This window comes from Zonotrichia albicollis, chromosome 3 (assembly GCF_047830755.1).
Source record: "Zonotrichia albicollis isolate bZonAlb1 chromosome 3, bZonAlb1.hap1, whole genome shotgun sequence".
NCBI lineage: Eukaryota > Metazoa > Chordata > Aves > Passeriformes > Passerellidae > Zonotrichia > Zonotrichia albicollis.
In genome coordinates, this window is record NC_133821.1 from 109,616,342 (window position 1) to 109,642,821 (window position 26,480).

General features: G+C 31.9%; 1 protein-coding gene across 4 annotated transcripts in view; it reads left to right on the forward strand.

The window, feature by feature from the left end:
- Nucleotides 1-2,900: 2,900 nt before the first annotated feature.
- Nucleotides 2,901-26,480, forward strand: part of EYS (eyes shut homolog) — a 790,428-nt gene continuing 766,848 nt past the window's right edge. For all 4 annotated transcript variants that reach the window (XM_026791587.2, XM_074538459.1, XM_074538460.1 and 1 more), the window contains exon 1: nucleotides 2,901-3,068. The gene's annotated coding sequence lies outside the window, so the exon portion shown is untranslated. The remainder of the gene's footprint in view (nucleotides 3,069-26,480) is intronic.

A 26,480-nucleotide genomic window follows, 5' to 3' on the forward strand; every position in this document is an offset into this window, starting at 1 on the left:
CGTGATTTTCCCTTGGCCTGTTTGTGGCCTAGGAGGCCTTTGCGCTTCACAGTCTTCTCAACAATTTTTCAGCCTCCGCTTAAAATTTATCCCTCCACTCTCTTGCTCTGACTCTTTCATGTTCTTTTTTTGCAAAGCACTGTAGTCTCTGGGATATTGTCTAAGAATACCTGGTTGCTTTCAAGAAGTGAGTTCCCTTGGTAGTCACAGAGGTGGTAATGCCATTCTAACACTTCTTGTGACACATGCAATCTGAAAATCAGGAGGAAAAAAACAAAAGATACCAAGACACCACAGGTCACAAAGATTAAAACCACAAATTATTATAAAATAATTTCAGCCTCTCTGTGATTTATGTTTTGAACATGATGGACTAAATGAGATTTCAAAAACCAGATGTGCACTTTTTAGAGAAATTATTCTAAAAATATTTTTTTAACTTAGTCTTAAATGTTGTCATGTCATTTTTTTCACTTTTTTTTCTTGGTAACTTCCATTAATAATTTCCCCTAGTTCAAAAATATTTAGAATAATTTTCTTTAATGTTTTCCTGCACCCATCTCTTGAAACCTCTTCAAAGCTCTTCTTTCAAACTTTAAGATGGAAAAGGTGAATGTACATGCAGTATTTTATGTTCAAATACCATATATTCCTTTAAATAATACATCCTGTAGTGGGAATGCTTTTGCTAGGAGGTCTTCAAAGCTATTTCACAATGTACACTGTATGGGATATTTTATTGGCTTTCACAAGTATAACATATGCCCAAAAAGGAGCTGGGGAAAAGCTTCAGTCTAAAACAAAAAAACTCAGGTAGAAATTGGTGAGCAGCTTGGACTAGAATATAGGGGAATTTTCCAAAAATTAGAAAGTAGTTAGTTGGTGAAATGTTATACATTTTATTTTGAATATTCAAAAAGAAATTTTTCTCCATTCAAACACTTCATTTTAAAATAATCCAAAATGTTTATATATAATACAATATGTATATATATAAAATATAAATAATATATATATATCTGTATATATATATAAATAATATAATATATATATATTAATATATACTATAATATATATAATATATATTATACAATATATATTATATAATATATTATATAATATATTATATAATATAAAATATAAAATATATATTATATATTATATATTATATAATTATATATTATATATTATATATATTATTATATATAATATTATATATATATATATATATATATATATATAAAATAATCCAAAATCTAACTGATTTGTTTTGAATGTTTAATTCAAAAGGCATTAATATATTTAAGCCAAGATTACCTATGTTGACTCCAAATTATTATTATTCTGTTGGTTTTGCTTGATTTTTTTTTGACAGTAAGCCTACTCTTTCTCTTGAACTTCCTAAATCTTGCTCAAAACCAATAGAGAGAAAACATCAGCAATAAAGTTTTAATTTGACTATGGGTAAACAATTAATACTTTTTTTCCCCCAGTATTATTTTGGATCCAAAGAGAAAATATTATGGGGAAATTCATAATATGGAAATTCATAGGCTTCTCCTTGCTCTGACCAGTTTGTTTGGTGAGAGACTATTTTGATTGTCAATTTGTTTGATTTTTAGTGTAGTTTTGTTTTTTTGGGGTTTTTTGGGGATAGTAGGTAGAGGGAGTGCTCGGCACTACTATTGACATAATCAGAAATTCCCTTTGATGCTAATTGAGAAGTCTGTTGATGGGGTTATCTTCATGTTTAAAATACCTAAGGCTCCAGGAGATACAGTCTAAAATCCCAGCAGGACTGAATCAATCTTTAACCTTCAAAGCCATATTGATCAAATGGTCTTGTGTGATGCTTGATTTAGACCTTTGAAATGGCAGTCCTTTCTGCTCTGTTTGGAGAGTGAAGTTGCAGTGGCCTTATCTTTGAAGGAAAGGAGTTGGTTTGGTGAGTACTATCAACAGGCTTTCCAATATTATGTAGTGGGAAATGCGTTTGCAAAATTCCTTGGGACAGAAGACCCTTAATTTAATATAAAATATTATTTCTGCGTATTTATATAAGCTCTACAATGAACTAATATCCTGGAGTTCAGATGGACTACCAAAAAAAAGAGACACATTTGATAGAAGAATAATGAGTTTTGTTTTCAGAAACTATTTTCATTACATTTGTTAATCTACAAACAATCAACTAACCACAGAGGTAAATGAAGTTCAAAAAGATTTGTGAAATAGAAAGAGACTTTATAGAAAAACACGTTGACCAGATAAATACATGCATTTTGACAGGTGATACTTTACAGTTCATACTTCCTGTGTTCAGAAATACTGTTTCTGAGTTGTAATACTATTTTAAAAGTTTTATCACAAAATAAAAATATTTACAAAACTAAATTACTGAATATTAAACAAATCCCTGAAATTTAATTGTTCCAGGCCCCTGTGAATCTGGAATTTGTTGGAAATTTTTCATCTTTGGATCCTTTTTTAAAAGTAATTAATGAACTTTATATGCACAAACTTAAAATGTTTTCTTTTTTATAAGTTGTCAGTTTAAAGAAAAATTATTTCAGGAATCATATATATATATATATGAGTTAAATATTTATCAGACTAAAAGACAGTATTAATTTCATAAACTTTACCTATCTACATATTGAATAACGGTTTAGGAAGATTAATTACCTGCATTGAGAGATTCCAGACAGATTATGTTTTAAATTTTTTTTTTTAACATTAATATAAATTCTTTGTATCTGCTATCAAATTAATATATTTGAGGCAATGAAAGGATTCCTCTGATAAAGCAAATTGAAAACATTTGGAATCCATTCCTTCTTATCAGCAGCATGCTGCCTAGTCCCTCAAGCAGACAATCTCTAGTACAATACCCTCTGAGGCTGTCATTAAATCCTCAGCGTCAGGTTTCCCTAGCAACAGCAGAGCTCTCTCTGCTTCACTGTCTGCATGTGAAGCCCAACCTGGAACAAAAACAGTTAATTATATGTTGTTTTTCTACCTTTATTTGACAGCTTAAATCAGAGACCTTCTGTAGCTGGAAATAAGTGGTAAGTAGCAGTTAAAGTTTGTGATTATTAAATTGTGGGGCTGTGTTGTAGTTGTTGATGTACACGCACACCAGATGGTGGCTGCTGTATTCATCACCAGATTAGAAAGATAAAGTCTGGGCTATATGTAGGCCCACACACCAGCTTAAGAGTTTATTTTGTAATGCATAATAGCTTTTAGTACTTATTTAAAATAGCAAATCTTGAAAAGCTTTACTTTGATTTCGTTATAGATGTGACAGGATTAATATTTTCCCAAGGTGTTGAAAGTTAGTTTTGATGTTACTCTGTTTTCCCTCTCCAAGCCAACGGTAGCAAACCATATACAGGTTATATCGAGTTTGCTTGGTTAAGGAGTTAGTGTTCACAGAACAGACAACTGTCTTTGACTCAAAATAAGCAATGGTAATTAAAAACTATGGCCAGAAATATTGTATGGCTTTCTTACAGAAAAAATGCAAAATATTTCTGAAGGGAATTTAGAAATTGAATGTTTGTACTTCCTAGCATATTCTAAATAAAAGCTTTTCTATGTTCACTAAAGCCAAAGAAAGTGTCTTTCAATAATAACTTTTTTCATTTCTAAGGCAGAAAAATTTACTGAAAGTCATTAGAAGCCCAACCAACTAGCATGGAGAGTTCCTATATAAGAGAAGGTTTGGGTTTCATTTTACTAATTATCTATTCTTTCCCATTATATTTTTGTAATCTTGTTGCAATGTTTGATTTCAAAATATGCATGATTGTTTTAAGGAATTTTTCTTAGATACAGTATCCATTTTATGAAAGCAATATCAATTCAAAATGTAGTTGATACTTTTTTAAAACATTGCCGTAAATAGGCATGTAGATTTTGGTGAACAAAATTTGATCATGGTAAGTATGAAAGCTGTGGCATAGGTTTAATCAAACAGCTGCTACTGTGCCTATATTGCTCAAGTTAAACCAAGACATTGTGGCTTTATACTTCTGAAGATTTAAAGAAAAAAGGCAACACAGGTATAGTATGCATTTTTGTTTATGCACATATGAGAATATATTTAGGTGTATTTTATTTAACTCATTTATCTGAGATGAAGAGATACTGCAGCATGTGTCAAGAACTTTCACAGAATTGATAATTTTACCTTTTTTGAGGCATCTCCAGACATAAATTATTTATATATTTGTTTTCGTACTAAAATAATATCATTATGCATTAGACTAATCTTTATACAACTGTGAATGCTGCTTAAAAAATAACTATAATTTAATGTTTAATTTTTAAGTATTTTGCTAAATAATTCTGCTGACTAGTAAGAAGCCTTTGAAAAGTTTCACTAACATACAATATTCATCCAGTTCAGGGTTAAACCTCTTTTCTGAAGAAATCAGGACAATCATGGTAATTTTCCAAGGACCTTTTCCAATTACTATCAGTGGTAGCTGACTTTTCCTAAAGAATGGCATGATACAAGAGAGAGCATAATCACATGAAAAGAATGCAAATACTTACTAATAATTTTGTCCATAGAAACACAGTTAAGTATTTGAGACTAGATGGAAACATAATTTATTCTTTTTATCATTACTATACTGCTTGGTCTGGATTGATCCTTATCTTGATTATTTACTTTTTGGGTTTTTTTAGATTATAAACAACTAGAAAATAATTATGAGCAAATTTTAAGAAACTATGAATGCATTTGCCAAAGTTGGGATAATTTCCTTCCTGTATGCACTTATGTTGCAGAAAATGTGTGGCTATTTGCACACCGGTCCATCTATTTTTATGCACATTCTTAAATAATATCAGTGAGATTTTTCAAGAATAGGGAAGAAATAGGCAGACTGTAATATTTACCTCTTTTAAAAATACATCCTCTTTGTGAAAATGCTGTGTAATGAATGTTAAAAATTGCATAGTATGATATTCAACAAACATAAACCTAAACATTTCATGTTCCCACAACCATTTGGGAGAGCTGATTTTATTTCTAGTGTCATATATTGTCTTGATTTGTGGTTTCTGATTTTTTTTTCATAAACATTTGGTACATAAAGAGAAGATCTAGAAGAAAATTAGATTTATTCTAGAGGGAGCATGCTGACAGACACTGACTTTGATACATGCTGTAATATGAGGATTTCATGTCCATACTGCTGCATTTTGTTTTTATCTCCCCATCCTGTCAGTCTTGCTTCCCTTTTCTTGTGCCACTCAAGTTAATCGCATTTGAACCCCAAATTCCAGAGGTTTATTTAGCTGTACAGAGTTGATAGAGAAAGAAAAATAATGCCATTGGTTTCACAAACCAAAGCCACTTCTCTGGAAAACAAATTTATGATGAAATAAAATATAAAATAACAACATTTCTACAGAGAGTTGCAAGCTTTTAGTCATTTTGTAAAATAACACATTTTTATGAAGTTAACAAATCAAATGGACAGATGATCAATGTCAAATCTACTGGAAAACTGCCTGTGCAAATGGAATGCCAGATTAGATAATAATCTGTCATTCAAAGTTCTGATGACCATGTGTATATTGCAAAGCGTGCCTCAGACATAAATTGTAGTAAAAGTCACCTTCATCCTAAAATGAATGTAGCATAATTTTTTTGCTAAAATGTCAAAGATATTTAAGGTTTATAAAGATTTCCAAGGTACCGAATGAAGAAGCTGTTATTAGCTATAAATATATCTTCAACATTGACTTTCTGGATTGGTCCAATCATTGCAACAATTATAAAAGGTAATAAATATTTATTAAAAGAGACAAGGATTTTTTTTGTGTGAACAATATTAATTGATGAAGGTTATAAAATACCTTGGCATACTTTACATTGCCAAGATACTGCTGTGCTCACAGGACCCTTCTGATCCCCCAAACTCTTACTAGTTTTCCTGCTTTTGTATGACTACCAGGAGTGTGTTCTTTTGGAAATCTTCCTTTGGAAGATGCTAGCTGCTTTTATTTTATGTCTCAGTACAACAGGACTTGAACAGTTTAATTACACTGTGCAGCCTGAAAGCAGTGGTTGTGGAAAGCTGCTCACACAAGTCAGGCTACAAGCTAGGAAATATAGGGCCCCTTTTTCATTCATTAAATACCAGTTGCTTGCAGACTGAGAGGATGCTTCTTGCATGTCTAGCAGCACACAGAATGATCACTGCCATGGCATACTATCAATCCAAGGAAAAGGAATCAAGTGAGTGCTATTAAAAAAAAAAAAAAAAGAAAAAGAAATTAGTTGTGAAACAAGAGTTATGCATCTTGACCTTCATCAAAAGGGGGAATTTAAGCAGCCTGGAAGATTTTAAAGTGACAAATGAAAGAAGCGATAACAGGTTCTTCAAAGATAGGCAGTAATTTTGAAACTGTGGAGCTGTTTCTCTTTTATAGTTAAGAAATTAACATGGCAAGAGTCTTCTGCTTTCTGTGAGGTCTAAGCTACTTCTTGAATTTTCTTCAGGTGATTCTTAACTTTTAATTTATGCAGTTATGCCTTTCTCTTCTTGCTCCCTGCATGGAGCATGTGTATTTTATGAAATTTGTGTTAGCTTCAACAAAATACCCAGAAAAACTCAAATCCTGATATTTAAAAAATTTTACAAGGATGCAGAAAATTTAGCAAACACCTTAGCTACTTAGGTTAAAAGGCTACATTTTTTCTTTCATAAAATAATATTTACCTTGCAAATTTTGAAGTGGAAATTATATACTCCGTCTTAAAATGGACAAAATTATGAGTTCCTGTGGCAGCAGCTCTCTGGGCACAGAGAAAAACAAACAACTTTCCTAGGCATCATTCTGGGAAAGGCTGTAAGACAACCAGAGAAAAGAATTATAAACAATTCTTATCTTAATTTGCTGCACCTGGCATTGTGAACATGTAGACTGTGTTATAGAGATGTGTTACCCAAAGGGTAGTTTCTTAATTAGCCAGTGGTGATGGTGTTTTGATTGGAGGGCCAATTAGGTCCACTGTAGTGAACTAGGTTATAAAAGTATATTAATATCTTAATAAAGATATTATCAGTCTTCTGTAAATGCATAGAGTCTATGTAAATTATTGCCTGGTCCTAGCCTGTAGGGCTGACAGATTTCTCTTGGGGGGAAAAAAAAATGTTGCCATACGCCTAAATAAGGAAAACTAAATAAAAGGTCAGTGATTTATTTCCTTTTAGTTTATACAAAATGATTTCTCCACTTCTTTTAGACCTACATTAAGCCCATTGGACAAATGCTCCTTCATTCCTATGTAACTACATATTTTACCAGGAAACTTAAATTTTTCTTTAATACAATGTTTGTTAAATGCTTAAATCAAGAAACTGGGGTTTTTTTGCGGATTGTCAATGAAATTTGTATTGATACTTAGATATCTATCATTTGCAACATTCTATTGCCAAATAATACTGGACAGAAGTGTAAACTTTACATCAATGCTTGTACTACCATATTATTATATATTTAATTTTTATATATTTTGTATTATCTTTGAAAGTTCTTGTAATTGTTTTATAACATGTCTAAATAAATATGATCATAAAAATGTCATAGAAAAAGTAGGATACTTAAAAGTAAAAAAATCTTATTCAAAATTAGTCTTTTCAATGTTGAATTTAAAAAGAATTAGATGGCACCTTAATAAACAACAAAATAAATAGGTTGGAAGGGTGAGTATTGTCACTGGTGAGAGCAATGATATAATTTCATTTATGCTGAACATTGGAAAGGGAGTTGATGATAATGGCAAAAATCTTTAACATAACTGTATGTGACAGAATTTGTGAATGCAACTTTTCAAATTAAAGACTATAAGAGAGACTTAAAATATATTTAACAGAAATATTTCACACTTTTGAAATATTTTTCAAATAATATAGAACATTGTTATTAGTGCATAACATAGAATGTGATATATTTCTATGAATATAAAGCTAGAATATGGAAAATTAGAAAAAAGAAAAGGAAGCAATGGAGTTTCCAGTACCTGATGCCCACCACAGGACTGGTTTTTTTCTCTACAAAGCATGACTTTGGCAACTCAAAATACAGACCAAAATGTAAAGTAAAGCAACATAAGAGGAGATCAGCTAAGATTATCTGCTTTCCTAAAAAAAACATGTTCACACAAAGAGCAAGAATGGTTTCTGTGAGTGGAAAAGGAAAGAATTAATTATATTTTCTTAATATCTTCAGACTTTTTTATATTTTTGACAATTTTAATATGAAAACATTACTTTAGCCCACTATGTAAGGTACTTTTCAGTGTAAACTGATAACAATTCAAAGTTAAAAAAGGAAAATGTTTACATAGTTTCATACTTTAGAATTACTGCTCGATCACAAAAAAGGAATGTTCATAGGAGAAGTGCTACCAATGGAGCTCAACAGATGAAAATAGAAATGAGATAGAGTTCTGAATGTCTCAACTCAAATTGTGTCTGATCCTACTCTCAGCTCTTTAATGGGAAACGTAAATTTGAGAAAAATATTTGTTTTTCAGATGAAAACAACAGTTGTTCAAAAGAAATTTGGGAGAGTGTGCTGGGAATTGGGTGCAAATGTCAGACATTCTGCCTTTTTGTGTCTCTGGTAACATTGTTCAGCAAGCTTCAGTACAACACAGCAAGTGTTGAAATGGTTCTCGACAACAAAAACAATTCATGTGAAAGACTTGGTATTCACATTATGCAGTTCAGGATTTTTTATTTTGGATTAGCTTTAGTTTCTACCTGGAGATTGAATGCCTGTTAGCATTTGGATTTATTAGTTACACACTGGGAGTGCAGGTTCTGGTTTAATTTCATTGGAAAGGAATCCTATTCATGTGCTACGTGATGTGATCCGAAGCCCTGTAAGGAGGAACAATCAGGATATTCACGTAAAAACCACATTCCTCATCCAACAGTAAAGACTGTGTAGCACAGCTCCTCCCTTAGCTATAGCTTTAGTCCAGCACTTTCCCATTGCTTTATACACTACTGTGTTTGAAATCGTGTTCAGAAAACCAAAATGAAGAGCTGAGCAGTCTTTCTACTGAGTAGTGCACCTTTCTGTTTGATCTACATTCTTTTTGTAAAATTTCATTTGCAGAGCTGCAGAGAGATATTCTGGAGCCCATTAGTTGTTACCATGCTCCCTCTTTGCCATGAACTTGTGGCTAGTTAACAGCTATGGACATCAGAAGTCACAATACTTGCCCTTGTTTTACTACATCCCTCTCCCCCTGTATTTGCTGCCACTTTGTCTATGGGGATACAGTTTTGGGAAAACTGTAAAAGAAAGAAAAAAGGGGGCATGAAAATTAGGAAGAGTAAAAACACTACCAATTACCTTTGTTATTTTCTTCTTTTGGCATTTCATCCTTTTTAGTTGTGTTTATTCAATGCAGTATTCTTGGCAAAGATTATGAAACCTATAGGAATCAGGGGCCTGAAAATGTTTACAAATTTTGGGGACAATACTTCCTAGAAGTTTTCCTAGAAAAATATCTTTTTTTAAAGCAAAGAGCTTGTCATTTTATAGGAACATCAGCTTTTCCTTTTATGATGATCTCTATATTAGTCAGATTAACTTCAACTTATTTGTTGTCCATGGAATGGGGCTTGACCTTGTGTATAGACAGATATCCACTGCTCTCTGTGCTACCAGTATTACCCTATGTACACTTTAGGTGAAAACCTCATTGGACACTCCTGACATTTTGCAAACTATAAAGTAGCTCTGATGCAATGTTATTGATCAGAATTTCTTTTCTGCCCCTCCTGCTTTACAGCACATTTTTTCTCTCCTTTAAAAATAAATTATTCATTGCTGGAAGCACAGCAGTTATTTATACTCATGTACATGGAAGGAAGACACCTTTAGGCTAACTAATAGTTTAAAAGTGAATGTCCTTATCATTGTACAACTACATGGATGAATTACTTTCTGTTACAATATGTCCATATTTTCCTCACTTGTCATCCAGGAAATAACTTATTCTCATTCATTGTCAGATTTTGCATCTGTACAGGCTGAATCTATGTTGTGAAAATTAAATAGTGATTTATAATCTAAAGGAGAAAATTATCAGGACATTATGACTTTGTCAGAGTCTTGAATGGTTCTCTTGCTTTAAAAATAGATGATAATATTGCTACCTAGTCTGAGACAACTGATTTGTTTTTGAATTGGACTCTGAAACTCTTGAGTTGCTTATTGTGCCTCATTTACACCAATAGTCTTAAAATATATGCTTAAAAAAGCTATAAAACTCAATATCTTCTTTTGCTCTTAAATGTCATCTCCCCTTCTATAACCACAAGTGCAACATAACAACAATATAGTCTTGAACACACTGACTTTCATATAAAGTACTATGAATTGCATTTAAAAACCATCATCTGTATGTAAACATGAAGAACCTACCTGCTGCTTACATGAAGGTTGTGATGTACAGGAAAATCAGTCTAGCTTTCCATATTCCTGTGAGATGTGCATTTGTTATAAACAAAGAAAGAAAGGATATTCCGTTTCCATTTTTGAAACAATACTTGACTGATTATTTAAATAATGGTGTATTTAGTCAAGTTCTTCTTCAATTCTTCATTTCAGTTTCCTCATTTCAAGCTAATGTCAAGCTAACTCAGTTGTGAGCCACCTCTATCAACTTTTGTAAATTTAGCCCATTGGCATTAATGCATTCTAATCAATCAGTACAGCAATGTGACTAAATGAGTTAAGTTATGCTCACTGACAAATACTACAGAGCCTAAAAGCCCATGACTGCAACATAGAGGATGCTTTCTGTGCCATGAAATTTCTCTTAATTACAGAACTTTTATCTTCTACATTGGCAAAAGACTAAGGTATGTTATTCATGCTATGTTAGTAACTGGAATAATTTAATATATTCTTTATCTTGAAGAAAAGTCTCTTACACTAATTGCCAACATATTTCATTCAAACAAACAAAAGAACTGTTCTCCATCTACCTTTGTAACATAGTACAGGTAGAAGCCTTAATTACAAGTGAGAGAAGAGGGTGAAAAGCAGCTATATGTTGAAAAAAGAAACTATTTTTTAGAACTTAGACTGGCAGGATGAATTAAGCATCTTTAATTTTGAACTACTACACAATTTTCAACCCAATATGAAAGAAGAGGAATTTTTACTGAACATGTCAATATGATCAAAATTTAATTGGTCACCCCTACTCCCCTTCTTGTTTAGCTAACCTAAAAGACTTAATTTCTTGCCTCTTTGTTAATTTGCTTAATAGAAGCCTTTATCACTTACTTATCATCTGTGAATGATGATCCTCTCTGTTAAAGGAAACAGAGGCCTGGTGGTTTTTTGTTTATTTGTTTGTTTGTTTTTTTGTCTGTGTGTTTTTTTGTGGCTGATAATGTCCAAGAAGTCACCTCCCTTATGGCATTTGAATCAGACAGCAGAAGACAATTTTAAGATTAAGTGGGTGGGATTAATTTTTGGCCCTGTCAAATCCTTGCAGTAATCTTTATTGCAAGAAAAGATTAATTATGTGCAATTTTCTTTTCTCATTACAATCATTGCATGAAAATAAGAGTATGGAATTGATTAGATTACAATAATTGTCAAGAATAAGAGTTAATCATAAGATTTAGTATGAAGTTGATCAAAGACTACCAAATCACTGCATAAACTTTACCAGTATTTTCTGAAGCTGTCATTAATCTGCCCCTTTCTCAAAGCAAATGTTGTGACTGATTAGCAGATCAAACTGTACACTGTTGAAATGATTAAAATAACACTTTTGGCTATGTCCCACAACAAACCCCCAAAGTCATGATGTACAACTGAAAGCGATCAATGTTCTTAGCCTCCTGCCAAGAACAAATCAGTCTGACCATGTGCTGGCCCACAGCTGGAGGGCTGCCTGAAGTAACAAAACAACCATGCCATGCTAAGGTGCCTTGCACATTAATCAGAAACTGGGTGATAGAAAGATTGCACTCAAAAAGTACTTTATTAAAAATAAAGACACAAGGAAATCCTGTACTTAAGGCAGGACACTGAATTATTTTCTTTTATTGGATTTTATTTTATATAGAAAGTCCATTACACTGTGTTTTAAGGCATCTATATGCTGTGTTACTGGCAGCATCTCATGTTGAAACAAAAATTGATAAAATGTGTCAGTGTTAATCTATTTCTGTATCAGATGAAAATTGAACTCTGTGAACTAATGGTTTTAGTGCAACCACTTGGTATAGTCTTTGTTTTTTGTTTTCTTGCTTTTATGAAATCTGTTTGGGTTTTTGTTGTTGTTGTGTACATATATCATGAGACTACTAAAAGAGGATATGCGTACTTCTGGACCTATAAGAATGGTAGTACTTCAGACCAAGGTGTAAACTGTTCATACCCATCAAATCATCAGGATGGGAATTATTTTGTATACTTGTGGAAACCATATTTTTATAGAGACTAATTTAGACCCTGTATTTGACAGAAGCTGAAGAACAAGGCTGTTTTTCAGCATCAGAAAGTCTGTTTTCTTTCTAACACTACTGCAGCTAAGGGTAAAACAATTGTGAGATTCAGTAATGAAAACCAGGACAGAGAGCAAATAAAGTCTCTGAGATCTTGTCACCAGTGTACCAGGATATAATTTGCCTGCCACTTTTAGGAACAGTCTTTTCAGTTGCTGTTAAACAGACATAAAGCATAGTTTTTACCTATGTCAGACACAGTCTGAAACAGTAATCTACAGTATTCCTAAATTAAAAGAATTACAGAAATTTTGTTGTAGCAAAACACATGCATTGCTATTTTTCTTGTTACCTTTGAATGGTGCTTTAAGCTTCTGGTACTATAGTGCAACAGTATTATGTGGACAGTTTTGCAGTGGATTCTCTGACGTATCTATGTCAGACCTATATCTATGTATCTATATCTATGTATATATGTACACTCCTAGCCAATTCAAGAAACTTACAGAGCTACCAAAATAGTCAAGTATATATGTATATCACTCATCTTCCTTTGCATTCAGAGGTATTTACACTGTCACAGAATTCAAGGTGGACAGAAACCTGGCTCTTTGGACTCCCGTTGAGCAACACCGTTTTTAAACCTTTGACCAATTCCCATCGCTTTCAACAAGAATGACAATGGAAAGTTGCTTTTGCTCAAAAGCAGCAAGTCCTTTTTCTTCAGTTCTTGTAGTTTTGACACTCGTACATGCGTTTATTATAAACACACAGCTACTCATTTCTCTTTCCTACAGACCAGTGGCTTTGCCTGTTGTACCTGTTCCACTGGGGCAAGGCCTATGCAGCCAGCTTCAGTCATGCAAAACCAGCAGTTCCTCTCTTTCCAGTGTAAAAACAGGTGATCGAAGAAAACATGGATAATGAGAGAACAGGAAAACAACAAAAAGAACTCATTACATCAGAAATAATTAATCAAATTCACATAAGCACATGTTAATTCCCCAAATTGTAATAAAAAAATAAATTGATATGGAAATTAGGTTTTTTTTTCATATCTGCTAAAGAAGCATTGCTGTAAGAGGTTACTAGTATACCCTGTAATTCCTTTTCAGTGAAATGCCTTTCATATTCTATACAAAATACTATTTCCTTAATGAGGATTAAGGGAGTATATGTTTGAAAATTAATGTTCATCTCATTTCTAGTTTGATTGGAATCTTGTATATATATACGTAGATATATAAGCATATTTTTTGCTCTTTGTTTTTTGTTCATTTGGCTCTTGTTTTAGGATTAGGTTTTTATTTAGTATCAGACCTAATTCCATCTATTATTAAATGCTTTGGATTTATTAACAGAATAATTTCTAAGTTTCTCTTTCAATCGTATCATCCCAACTCTTGTAAGACTGCATGTTTCCTGTGGATTTAGCCAGGAACCATCATGTCTCCTGGCTACCAGCTGAGTGCTAAAATATACAGTGGAAATAGAAGAATGGTACTTTGTCAAGTATTATTCACAGCACCCTTGTGAAGGGCACTACAACTTAATATAGCATCTGTCTTTGGAAAAATCACTGAACCTACACAAAGAAGTTCAGTTAGAGATACTGGGTGTTCAGGACCAATTTTCAGATGGTCCAGACCAGTCAGCTTTTGCTTGGTTCAAGTAGTTCTATTTTAACTACGTTGAGATTTGAGTGCTGTCATTCCCTGCTGTCTCCACTGGCACAGCTCTCTTCAAAACCTGCCCTAGATATGATTTTCAAGAAACGTTATATGCAATTTTATAGCACTAACTCTTCATGAGAGCCTGAATCACCTTGAAGACAGTGTCTGATGTCACTGCCTGCAGAGATCATTTTGTTCATTAGGGGAACTGTATCAGCTGGCTCCTATGAGGCAGCACCCTGACATCTTTAAGCAGATAGATACCTAGATGTGACACAAAGACTCCATGGGTAAGAAAAGAGACAAAGGCCAGCATAGCTAATATTTCAAGGGTGTTTTTGAATAAAAGTTTGAAATGGGCATTATATAGTGTATTAGAATTTTAGTCTTCCTTGGGAAGTCCCTGAAATTGAATGTGTAAACTACTTTTCAAGTGAAGATGGAACAACTTTCTTTTGAAAAATAGATAAATCCTCAGATGATAAAAAGTACTGAGCAGAACTACTGCTTAATACTTAATGCTTTCTGAATCAATATACTTTATCTGCTTTCTTTTACTTTAAAACTTAGAAACTGCAAGGACAAAGAAAGAAGACTAACCGTGATTACACTTTGAAGATAACGGGTCAATTCTGAGTATTATTAGGATTTCAGAATAAAAAGTCAGATTTAATGTTGTAGGGTAAGGTGTATGGGAGAAGGCAAGACAATAAGATTAATTCAAAATTGCACTATGTTAATCATTCTTAAGTTGTTTTTACTCTTATTATGTACTTGAGAAATGAGTAGATTAATTAGCTAGGTTTTATTCTTATTAGGTGCTTTGTCATGAGAACTCTGAAGAATTATATAGCCAATAAATTATGTGAAATCGCTTTAAAAGTTGTGCATTTTTCCTGGTTTTCCATATATTTTGATGTAAATGCACCACTACTTTCAATTGCAGAGAAGGCAAACAGTGCTCAGGCTAATAAAAAGTCTGACTGATACAATGATGTGCAGCTCACAGAACCTATCATAAAGGAAAAAAAATTAAATTCAGACGCACAAAAAGACATGGATGTATAGTGCAAAGATTTATACTGCTGTTGCCTTTTAAGAACATAACTTGCATAAATTATGTTTATAAAAAGGGAAGCAGATGTTAGAAGAGCATATGCATCCTGACTGAAACTGCAGTAAATATTTTTTGTTAAATAAATTGTATTCTAAAACTTTAAGGTGTTTGTTTTCACAAGCTCAATGCATGATGGAAAAACCTTCCACCCAGGTCTTTCACTAACCTCTATTGTCCTACTTTTTAAGTTGATTTCATGTTCGTCAGTTTGCATTCAGCAGGCCAGACAGAAAGGAGCTGCAGGATATGGCCAGGTTGAGATAGACCTACCTCGTTTTTGTGTCACATGGTCTCAGGCAGGCTTGTGATACACTACCATGGCAGAAAGTTCGTGTTATCACTTTATCAAGAGCTTCTGGTCACCAGCTTTCTTGATGTTATGGGGAGAACTGTGAAAAGAGAGCATCATAGCTCTCTAGTCTGTATTTGGAAGGCTCTTTTTAGCCATAATCACAAAAAGGATTTTATTTGCTGAAGCAATTTGATAGTCAGGCACTTTGCTCTCTCTATTTACAAAATGACAAAGAAGGAGTCCTGGATTTTTTTGAAAATCCTGGATTTTTCCTTTACAGAGATGGTTCTGCAGTGATAGAAGGTGAAAACTTAGAGACTATGGACACAAAGGAAGCTCATTCAAAAAGCCAAAAACTGGAATGTCAAAATCCAAGCTGGGATGCTTAAATTACCTGTGTATCTGTTAGACTACCCAGTTTTTTCTTTTAAAACGCTGGGCTGTATTTACAGACTATAGTCTATCCTATTGGACTGTCAGGTTCTGTGGTGATTGGAAATTTGAAGCAGAGAGAGTTGTTTAAGCTTTGACAAAAAGCATGAAAAGTGTAAAGCTAAAAATATGTTGGATGTGATTATATTAAAGAGTGGAGGATACGTAAAAATTGATATTTTTCTTTTATAAATAATAACTACATGATTATTATCTCCATATTCTTAAGCCAAATGCTGACATAATTTTGAGTAAAACTATTGATACAGCTGAAGCAATCTTACTATACAAAACGAGCTGGAGAAAAAAAATAGAGTAAATAAGTAGGCTAGTTAAAATCAGAATGTGTTTCTTTGGAGCTTTCTTTTGAGTGATCTTTTTGGATTTTAAATTGTATATATTTTTTATAAATGGTACAAATTACTTTGTGTTAATATACAAAAACTTAATAATTGGTTTATTGTTAGCAATGTCATGTATTGACTTGTTTCTTCCTAATTCACACCTAGCAAAGTTTAATATTACAGTAATGAGAAAATATTTCTATGCTTACTCAGACAAAATCTAAAGCAACTAAAAATAATTCCATGTAATGAACTTGGAAATTTGATGGTAAGAAATAATCTTTTAACTTGTAACACAATTCTTTTAAATTTTATGGAATCCAAACAGTACAGTTTTATTTTTTTGAAAGGAAAACCAGTTTGAGATAAGAATTTCCAGTCCTATACTCTGATTTGGCTTTTTTTCATAAATGTATTACAAATATGGGGGGTTCTGCATTTTCACAAATCAGGTAATGAAATGCCAGTTTCTTCAGAGCTCCTTGACTGCTTCCTATGAACTGTGTTTAAGGATCATTAATAAATATTCTGTCATGTTTAGATAACTAAAACTGATCTAAAATCTTTTTAAAGCAAGAATTAAAACTACAGAGTGAAATGGTACAAAATGGCAAGGAGATTCTCATCAAAGACATTAAAAATGTGGTTAAAATATAGATCTCTTCAGTCAGCCCACTAGCTGAGAGCTACAAGATTGCAATCATAATAGAGTAATGAAAATGGATTTAGCCAATGCCATTTCTCATTTTCATTACCATCATTTTCATGAAAATGAATTAATATTGTACTATTTTGTATTCTCATGGCAATTTTTGTCACAAAATGGATTCATGCCAAGCTATCTTCTGTTCCTCTTAATCTTTGTCAAAAAGGAAGTGCATCAAATTTTTCATGTCCTACTGAGTTCACAGAAGTATGTAAAACTTTTACAACACTGCAGGCTTCAGGATGTTTTTGGTGGTTGGGATAGTTTGACCCTAGGTAATGCTTACTAATGCAATAACAGCAAAGCACAGAAAGCACAAAAAAGATGACAAAATGTGAAGATTTTTTTTTCTTGCTGTCATTTGTAGTGGGAGCAGTCAAATTACACAACTGTGGTACCAATGGACATTAGGGAATAGTTGAAAAGCGACATAGATTTATATCTAGTTTTATCTATGCAAGCAAATGTAGGGATATATAGCCAAACCTCATACCCATAGCATAGATAATTGTGTTAAACAGTGAAATTTTGAAAATAAGTAATAATGTATTGATAACAACCAAAATTAAAATCCAGTAGATTTTAATTGTAATGAAATACAGGGTGTAACTTTAAAAAAAACTGGCAAAGACAGTACTTCTAGAAAAATACAATTACTAATGTATGTATAGAAACTTATTCATTGATGTCATAAATCATTACACTATTCGACTATAATTTTGAACTAACATATATTTTTTTTATTTTTCTCTTAATAATGTAGTTATGTTCCATATTAGATATATAGATGCCATATTTAGTAATGATTTTGATACAACATAACTACATTGAAATTATATATCTTACAACCTGAATATATTTACACTTTGCAAATTATGTCCTGAAAGAAGAAAGAAAATAACATGGTAGTTTAAGTAGAGCAGTGGAAATGTATGAAACTCTCTTTGTCCATGTAAATGTCCTCATTCTTTTACTAAGACTGAACATGACCATTAAATACAATTATGCACTGGGTATCCATAGCAAGTTGGTGAAACTACCACAGGTGAAATGTTTTTACCAGAACCTGAATACAGAAAAGATCTGTTGAATTCCATAGACATTTAGCAGCCAAATTATTTTGAGAGACATAGTAGCTATTTTCTTCAGAAACAAAATTGCCCTTAAAAGTCATCTGAATGCTTTACTTTTTCCTGTACCTTTATCCCTACTACAGTGTCTTCTGGTAAATTAGTTTAAAACATTAAAATATTTAAATAGATTATAAAGTTAGATGGTAGCACAAGCAATAATCAGAAAAGGGAAATTTCCCTTTTTCAGTAATTTTCTCAAGTCATGTCTAATCAGCTGATGAACTAGAGTTATAATAAGCTGATCAAACACACTATACTGATTAGAACTTCTCCCAAATACTAAGTCATAAATACTTAGTCACTTTCCATTTTCCTAATTTCTCCTTGAATTTTAGATATTAGATATTTTGATATTAGATTTTACTTAATATATAGAAAATTATACAAAAGAATTGTAAGGTCTCTAATTTTGCAAACTAAATAATAAAAATCAGCTGAAGTCACAAGATTGGGTAACCAAAAGCCATTAATAGAGTAACTTTACAAAAACACTAGTTCATTTTTTTCCCCAGTAAAATGCAGTACTAAATATGTGCAGGATTATCATTGTCCATAAGATCAAGAGGTAACTTCTCTTCTGAAATACATGGAACACACTTTTAATTTAAAGTCGTGTATTTCAGACAGAGGTAAATCTGGTAGAACATTCTGTAAGGGTTTTCTTTTGGAAAGAAAAAAGTCTTCTTTTATAATAGAAGCAAATATATGTTTGTACTTTAATAAAAAACTTTTTTAGACGGCATTAGATATATTTAATTTCATATTTAATATGTTTAACATATCACATTATAGGTCTACTTATGACTTTTTATTAGAATTGAATTATTACTTAAGTGAAAAACCCAGTAATATTAAGACATCTTATGTGTCACATAAAAAATCTAGGAAACAGCTGAAAAGCTTCCAAAGCCCCTGAGGAAGGATGATGTAGTCACAGGCAAATAAGCTACAAATACTTTATTCACTGTATATTTGAGAATTATCTCAATGTTTTCATAGACATTATGAAATTATTATCCATTTCTTCCAGTTATTTGTGTGGCTTTCTTGTATAAAATATCATACAGAAAAAGCAATGTAAAATCTTAATTTACCAAAGCTATATATGAAGCGGGTTTATGTACAGAATACCTATTGGCATATTAAATAAATTATCAAATAGAAAGATTTCTCCTGGGTGTAATGGGTTTTAATCAGCTAATATTTGCAAAGTAGATGGAGATGCTAAGATTAGCCCTATCAACAGTCAATTGTTTTAGACTTCTTGAAGGGTGAACACATTTGTTTTAGTACATAAGGTATTATAATATATTTTTAAAATCAACACATAAAATTGAACCTATCAGTGTCTCAGATGCCAATGAATTACATAACCCACTTTTTAAAGCTAGATTGATTGAATAAAATCAGAATGTCTACCACAGATTTTAGCACTCAGTGTCTGTAGATGTTATTCCTCTTTCAACTTTCGCTTCATTGAAGCTCTTGTGTATTTGCAACCTTCTTGATGTTCTTACCCTCTTGCCCAGCTCTTTCACCTTGGCTTCATATCCCAAAATACTAAGGATCAACAAAAATCACATTTGTCAAAGTGTGAGAAATGTCTTCTTTTTTGGAACTTGTGAAGCACATTCAGCAAAAGGGATCTGACCTTAGAGCCCACTGTAAAAAAATCCTGTTTTACAGCCTGTTCAGATTTCCTCTTTGCCGTGTAATCTGAGTCAAAGGAAGCAGGCTGTGGCAGGTGATGAAAAGAACAGAGAAAACATTTATGTGTCAACTTGAAAGGCATCTTCCAAATTTTTTTTGTCTTCCTTTTAAATGAGTAGGTATTGTAGGTGAAAAGAGTTTTGTTCAAGTTAGGCCTTTGTTCATCTTTGTGATTTGTTCAAATGATCCCTCAGTCATGAGCTTCTTGTGGAAATGCCTACCTCTCTGTTCACTTTTTTTCCTTTTGGCTGGTTTGATGGGATTCTGGTTAATGACTGGAAGCTTCAAGACACTATCATGATGCAAATACCAATAAAAAATTTCCTAGGAATTGTGGACTTGTTCCATCAGACAGGATGACTGTAAGATCTCAGAAAATATAAAGAGGCAAAATGGTGATTGTGTGACTACAGCTTAAGAATTAAATATTACCATGGATGACAATTATACTTGGTGCCACAGCCATAAACTGGAAGAACAGAGGCATTTCATGCTCACTTATGCAAGGAGTGGCTGCCTCATTCTGTTCTGACCTGTCTAGGTTGATTTGAAAAGAAGGTTCAGTGGTTGCTTCTGTAACACTGAGGATGTTCTCTCAAGGACTAGAGAGGTGCAGCTGTTCTCAAGATAAATTGCTGTGTGGAACAGAATGATTCTATTTCTATCTCAGATGGTAGAATTTACTTTTCATATGAGATGAATTGATTCTCTAGAAACTACATCTGTTAAATATATTGTATTCATAATGTCTGTTAATTAAAAAGCATTCCATACACATAAAAATAGAAATGGAAAAGAAGCCTAATGATGTCTCATTTAGAGTAAAATATAGCTTCATACAATTTTTCCTTTTCTCTTGCATATTGGAGTACCATTGTCCATAGTCATCTGCCAATTGTTTTTTTCATTTTTGCAGACCTCTGGATTCTTAATATGAAATTGTTATTTATTCATTACACAAATACTTAGAAATTCAGGCTTAGTGTTTAATTGTCAATTAGCATAGTACGGAAGAAAACTGATGACAACTTTTCCTTTATTAATTTTTTTCACAGATTTTAATTTATATAGTGACTGATTGGTAAGTTTTTTTACTATAGTGGCTTTTATTTTCACAAAGATTTAACTTCTAAGCAGGTAAAATGACTCTGATGTTACATGCACAACTGGGTGATTTCATTGTAAAGGATAATTGTTTCAAAAAAGATTCAGTCACCTTCTTTGAAAATCAGCTCTTAGACTATTCAGTAATGTCTCATCTTCCTAAATTTAAATTCACTGAAGACTAAAAGTATAGGCATGTTTTGCTAATTAATACCATATTGATACTACTAAAGACCCATTTGTTTGTAGAATGTTAAACTCCCAGCTGTCAAATAAGGTTGTTTGCATAACACATATGACTATTCAGTATAACATTCATGTGTTGTCAGAGCATAATATAAGAGATGGTTTTGTATTAAAAGTGTCTGTATTAAAAAGAAAAAAAGGAATAGCTTCACATTCCAAGGCAGTACTTGAAGAAAATATTCTATATTATGCACATTTTGATGCTATGTGCTGAAAAACTCCAATAGAAACACAAGATGCAGGGCTTTCCCCTTTAATAACCTGCACTGACATTGCTACTTTTCATGAAACATGTTACTATATCACATGAGAGAACACACATTATGATAGTTTTTGATCATATGCAAAGCCAGGATTTTGCTAATTTTGGAGAAAGATATGAGTAGTCCAAACAATTGCCTTTCTAATAGATTATTTTTAGATAAAAAATCCAATATACACAAGTTTTTTATATTACTAATGCAAAACAACTGCTGATAGATGTTTCTTATAACTCAGATTTCAAAGAGCTTTTTCAAAGAAGATCATCATCACTATTTTTTCCTTGCAAATAGTGATGAAACTTGGAAACTGTTCATTTTCATGACATGGGAATAATATGATTCAAGGACTTAAAAGTAGGTAAGACAATATGAAAGTAGACAATACACAAAAAAATGTAATGCCTACAGCATATTAGAACTGACAGAGAAATAAACAGTCACTGCAAATAATCTAGGGACAGAAAAGTTTAGCGTATAAAATGACATTTTCTACTACTTCTACATGGGTAAACAGATTTGCTGTATACTTCCAATAGCATTTGCGTTTATCTAAAGTACTCCCAACCAAAGCTGTTTCAGAAAAATTCTAAATTCTTATATTTCTTAACCATTGTGGGAAATATTTCATGTACAATTCCCTACCATCTTTCATATTCATGTACATTTGAATTATCCAGTATGAATATAATGTTCAGAAGTTTTCAGTATTTCTGATAAATAAGCAAATGTTAGTGTGTCATTTAATTGTTAATTTAATGCTAATGATTGGCAATATGACATTAAAAAACTTGGGCAATTTAATGATGTTTTTAGATTAATAAATATGGATAGAGTCACATGTTAAGCAGGGTAGTGGGCTTTTCGAGGGGACTGGTTTTGCCACTTGTTTTTGTTGGGGTTTAGTGGTTTGGTTTGAAGAGAATTTGCCTACTATTCTAAAAGATGTAAACTAGAAAATAGTAGTAATAGTAGTAGCAGAATTATTACAATAATAATAAAAACAATACCAACAGAAGTAACAATAAGAATATTGTGACTCATGGACGACTGTGTTCTGCAAAATCAAATCCATTTGTTTTAACCTTTACATATAGTCAAACTATACCAATAACTTTGCCTGATCAGCATTAATCATGATTACAGAATTTACTTGAGGTTATTGAAAGCAATTACGTAAGTGCAAAAATGATTGTACTAATTTTTATTGCAAATGTATTACTAATAAAATATTTAATCCAATAAACCTATTTGCTAAAATTATGGAACATACACTGTAATCATGGCAACATAATAAATACCTGATTAAGGTCTGATTATGAGCAAAGAATTTATGACAAAAGTGAAGTTTACTCTGAAATTAGAGTGGTTGTGTTTTATTTTTCATTGTACTTACCAAAGGTATAAACTTTCCATCCCTTTTATAGATTGTAATCATTCTGTGCTGAGGTAAAATATGAAAAAATATTACCAGAAGATATTGCATACTATAGAAACTAGTGTTCATTTAAGTATAAAATCTGTAATATTTAAGTATCTTCAAATGATGGAACTTCTTGCGTTCTTTAGTACTTAATATTCCATCTAGAAATATAAACATTGTAATGAGGTCTATGGCCTACTAGAGATTATCTGTACTCATAAATGAGATAACGATCTTATTCAAATCTTTTATTTCTCGAAGGTGAGACCTCTTTTGGGTATTCAGTGTAATTCCTAGCTTGATTTAAAACAATTTAAGACTTGTGGAAAAACAATGTGAAAAGAAAAAGGTTCTACTCAAAATGAATGCAATACAAAAGCATTTCTTGTCTGACACAATACAATTTCACCTTTGAGTTGAGTTTTAGCCTTTCATGTTTTCTCCATGAATATATGAGCTGCAGCTCTGTAATATTCTTTCTTACTTCATTGTTTTTATATCTTTGATAATTAACTTATAATAAACCTGTAAATGCCACCAAAATGTTATCTATCTAAGCCCTTAGAGGTAGGAACTTCTAATAGTATTAAACATTTCAAATGAGATATTTTATCAAAATTATTTTTTTACTGCATGGTAATTCTTTTAAAAAACCAAACCTGTAATGTATTCCAAATAACAATATTAGAAAAAAAATCTGAAAAATAATTTACTCTTATTTTATTTTTCTACCTGTTAGAACTTGTTATAGAAAGCACATATACTTGATAGTAATAGTACTGTAGGGATTTTGTACATTTTTGATATAATGCAGGGAGGTACATAACAATTTATGGAAAACAAAGGAGAGTTTTAACTGTCTTTTTTTAAAAAGGAATGTGGGGAAATCATGGTTAACTATTGTATTAGAAAAGCACCACAAGTAGCATAGGCTTTTTTATTTCTGTCCAAAGGAATTATATATGGTAGTTTTAAAGACACAACTAAATTTTTTATATTCAGTTCTCAAAGTCGTGAGATATAATAGATACTGTCTTTGAGGAAATTAAAAATGATATATATGCTTATTATATATAATAAAATAAACATATATTGTAAAATGCTGTATTTATAATAAAGAGGAGCTGGGCCCTCCAGTAATCTACTTATGTTTCTCAGACAGGTTTTATAAGAGAAACTAGAGGACTTTTGCTTCTCTTGCAGTTTATGTCATCTGAGTCTGCTTCAGTCATGTTATTTTTCCTTCTGAATAACTCTCATTTCTATACTTCTAAACTCAGACATCTCTTCATTGTCTTTAAGCTCTAGATTCCCACTACTGGCCATAAAGGTCCTGCCACCCTTTCTCAGTACTTTCTAAAAGTACTGAGTATTTTGTACAGAGTGGTTTGTATGTAATGGATTTTTTTTTCCTCTTTGTTAGAATTTCTCATGTTGAAAGTAGTTTAGATGTACTTTCTGTATAAATAATTCTCCCAGTAGCTGAAAAAGCCAATTTACCCCTACAAGGAGAGGTATGTTGAGCATATTCAATAGGTATCAAAGAACTATTAAAAAAAAAAGATATTGGACAATAAACTATTTTTTTGATCCTATACGATAGGAACATATTCCTTAACAATTTTCAGTATGTGGGAATTAGTGACTTAGATGACATGAAAAAATGCACAACTTCTAGATGAAATCAGAAATGTAACTGTATTTGTAAATTTTTTTAAAATATGTGTTTGCAAAAAATAGTTTGCTAGCCTGACATGTATTTTATGTGCCATTATAAGAGATACATAAGTAACATCATCTTTTAGGGTTATTAAAAATATTTGAATTAAAAAGTTACCATGTGGCATAAATGATCAATCTGTTTCTGAGGAACCATGAGGAAATATCTTTTTTTCAGTCTAACTATATTTCAATAAACCAAGATCCCTTTTTAAAACAATTTTAAAATATATTTCCTGATTCTTAACAAGAGACAAGTCTTAAATTATTTTTTCATAGTTCAAAAGTAACTTACTTGTTTAAAAGTGTGATAATTTAGCTTATTTATTTATTAATTAAGAACTAATTCTACAGCGAGTAGACAAATGAATTCTATTACATACTTCATAAATTATGCTGATTCTCTGGTAAAGTGGATATACCATAATTTCTAATAATATAGTATCTTAATATTCACAGATTTTTCATTTTTGTATTGACGGCCTGTTCAGTGTCCTATAAAAACTCAGTATTCTGTAAATCAATGATTGTTTGTTTTCTGACTGAAGAGCAAAAATTAAATTCCTTTAGTGTACATACAACACTGAGGAAAAGACCAGTGGAAATCTGTATATTTTTATCCTTTACTTTTCACTTTTCATTACAAAATATAGAATATAAAACATATACTCTATCTGTTCCTTTTTTGCACACTTTTTAAAAATGTTTTAATTTCTATACTTGTGTACCTTTAACAAAAAATACTTTCAGATTTTTTTTCTCACTGACATAGTCACGTAAGAGATTACTATATAAATCTGTGCTTTTGCATACCCTACTTGATTTCTGGCTTTGATTTGTACCCAGATTTCCTAAGCAATATTTACTTTTGGTACAGCAGTTAAATATATGTATCAAACATTCCATATCATGCTTCTAAGCAGAAGCAGAAAAAAAATATACTTTTTAAGTGCAAAATCACTATTGTTCTCCAAAATTCTTCCACAAATATCAGTTTTTCCTTAAAATCAGCATGGATATTAGAAAATTTTAAAGAAACTTTTAATTTGAAGGAATAAGATTCTGGTAACTTCCTGAAGATGCCAGTCATCGGCCACACAAAGACATTCTAATGGAAGAGAACTAATCTTCATGAGAAAGGTGTCAGGTAACAGCATTTATAGATACAAAATTAAGCTATTTCTTGCAAATAACAGCACAAGTTTTTTTGATGAGAAAGTCTTTAACATCTCTGCAACATAGTTCTTGATTTTCTGTAGGAAATTAGGACAAGAACTGTATCAAGTACCTTTCCACTGTGTACTCAGGTGCTTTTCCTTCCTTTAACTGTTAAAACTAAATCCAGATGATGAAAACCAAGCTAGAATAAAGCAATTTCTGTTCTAACGACTTTTATGTTAACTTTACTGCTGTTATTGTTGGTATTGAGACTGATGAGTACACATTTTATACATGAATCTCAGAGGTTTCGTGCTGTAAATGTACTCAAGTAAGTCTATAAATTAGACCAGGTTCTTAGTATGCAATGATTGATTTTGTAAATAAAGATTTTAAGAGAGTGTGAATGCTGTAGCAAGAGGTTTAACGAGGTTTGCCTTCTTAATTACAAAAGGCTACCCATTCGCTTCAAGAGTTTTTTTAAACAATTCCCAAGGTAGTTCAAATAGCTCTCTAATCTAAGAAATCAATATGGAGTTTAATAGAGACAACACCAATTGACTGAGATATTAGATTCCTTAGTAGTTAGAAGACCAAGGCTTTTAGTTATAAGGCTTATTTTTAATCTAGTGTGTTCCTATAATCTAA